Below are 2,800 nucleotides of genomic sequence, written 5' to 3' on the forward strand. Positions count from 1 at the left end.
AGTGTGCATGTGTTCAGTGAGTGTATAACACAATAGATGTCACACCAGTGTGCATGTGTTCAGTGAGTGTATAACACAATAGATGTCACACTAGTGTGTATGTGTTCAGTGAGTGTATAACACAATAGATGTCACACCAGTGTGCATGTGTTCAGTGAGTGTATAACACAATAGATGTCACACCAGTGTGCATGTGTTCAGTGAGTGTATAACACAATAGATGTCACACCAGTGTGCATGTGTTCAGTGAGTGTATAACACAATAGATGTCACACCAGTGTGCATGTGTTCAGTGAGTGTATAACACAATAGACATCACAACAGTGTGCATGTGTTCATTGAGTGTATAACACAATAGATGTCACACCAGTGTGCATGTGTTCAGTGAGTGTATAACACAATAGACGTCACACCAGTGTGCATGTGTTCATTGAGTGTATAACACAATAGACATCACAACAGTGTGCATGTGTTCATTGAGTGTATAACACAATAGATGTCACACCAGTGTGCATGTGTTCAGTGAGTGTATAACACAATAGATGTCACACCAGTGTGCATGTGTTCAGTAAGTGTATAACACAATAGATGTCACACCAGTGTGCATGTGTTCAGTGAGTGTATAACACAATAGATGTCACACCAGTGTGCATGTGTTCAGTGAGTGTATAACACAATAGATGTCACACCAGTGTGCATGTGTTCAGTGAGTGTATAACACAATAGATGTCACACCAGTGTGCATGTGTTCAGTGAGTGTATAACACAATAGATGTCACACCAGTGTGCATGTGTTCAGTGAGTGTATAACACAATAGATGTCACACTAGTGTGCATGTGTTCAGTGAGTGTATAACACAATAGATGTCACAACAGTGTGCATGTGTTCAGTGAGTGTATAACACAATAGACATCACACCAGTGTGCATGTGTTCAGTGAGTGTATAACACAATAGATGTCACACTAGTGTGCATGTGTTCAGTGAGTGTATAACACAATAGACATCACACCAGTGTGCATGTGTTCAGTGAGTGTATAACACAATAGATGTCACACCAGTGTGCATGTGTTCAGTGAGTGTATAACACAATAGATGTCACACTAGTGTGCATGTGTTCAGTGAGTGTATAACACAATAGACGTCACAACAGTGTGCATGTGTTCAGTGAGTGTATAACACAATAGATGTCACAACAGTGTGCATGTGTTCAGTGAGTGTATAACACAATAGATGTCACACTAGTGTGCATGTGTTCAGTGAGTGTATAACACAATAGATGTCACACCAGTGTGCATGTGTTCAGTGAGTGTATAACACAATAGACGTCACAACAGTGTGCATGTGTTCAGTGAGTGTATAACACAATAGATGTCACAACAGTGTGCATGTGTTCAGTGAGTGTATAACACAATAGACATCACACCAGTGTGCATGTGTTCAGTGAGTGTATAACACAATAGATGTCACACCAGTGTGCATGTGTTCAGTGAGTGTATAACACAATAGATGTCACACCAGTGTGCATGTGTTCATTGAGTGTATAACACAATAGACATCACAACAGTGTGCATGTGTTCAGTGAGTGTATAACACAATAGATGTCACACCAGTGTGTATGTGTTCATTGAGTGTATAACACAATAGATGTCACACCAGTGTGCATGTGTTCAGTGAGTGTATAACACAATAGACATCACACCAGTGTGCATGTGTTCAGTGAGTGTATAACACAATAGATGTCACACTAGTGTGCATGTGTTCAGTGAGTGTATAACACAATAGACATCACACCAGTGTGCATGTGTTCAGTGAGTGTATAACACAATAGACGTCACACCAGTGTGCATGTGTTCAGTGAGTGTATAACACAATAGCTTGTAATGCTGTCTTCCTTGTGCTCTCTTAGCTCCTGCTGTACAGTGGAACTGGAGACTTGCTGCCAGATGTTCAGCCCACCTTTGTCCATGTTTGGCAGACCATATATAAGATTCTAGAAAGCTTTCCAACATGGTGTGTAATTGGAACCACCAAAGGTAATATTAAAGTATTTCAGTGTGTGATTGTATCAGTAACAAAACACTGTGATTAGAATCATGTATGACTGTGATGTGTTGCTTTCCTCTCGTCTCTTTCCTATAGAAGTCTTTAGTCATGATTGTGATCCAAAAATTGCACACTGTGGATCATGCTCTTACAACCCAGCTAATATGTACTGGGCTGCTGTCTCAACTGCGGTGAGTGTGTGTGAATATTTCTCAACTAATTAGCAGCTAGCTAACAATATGAGTGAAAGAACTGAAAGATGTTCTTAAATGTTTGTTGTTGCTGGTCTTTGTGCCACACCTGTTGTACTCTATAGAGGGTGACATCACAGGGCACAGAGACCAGCCAATAGCAGAAGGTCAGCGCAGTACCCTACTTTTCACCATTAGGTGTCAGACTTCACCACAGATTTAGATGGGGTGTACTGTAGTTACTCTTTAATTTTGGCTGGAGTCAGAGAATTACCACTCCCTAAATGTATTACAATCCTGTTTGGCTGACAGGGACATGAAATCATAAATCTTTGTGTTTTGTTTCCACTCCAGCTCGCAAAGGCAGCATCAGGGATCGTCACTGTGTTATTGAATGGAAAAGAACATATGGGATACATGGACGAGAGGTAAACACACAGACACACACAGACACACACACACACACACAGACACACACACACGCACGCACGCACGCATGCGCGCACACACACACACAAATGCAAATGATGTGTATGTGCGTGTGTGTGTGGGTGCGTGTGTGTG

The sequence above is a fragment of the Poromitra crassiceps genome, assembly GCF_964638095.1.
Source record: "Poromitra crassiceps genome assembly, chromosome: 6".
Classification (NCBI taxonomy): Eukaryota; Metazoa; Chordata; class Actinopteri; order Beryciformes; family Melamphaidae; genus Poromitra; species Poromitra crassiceps.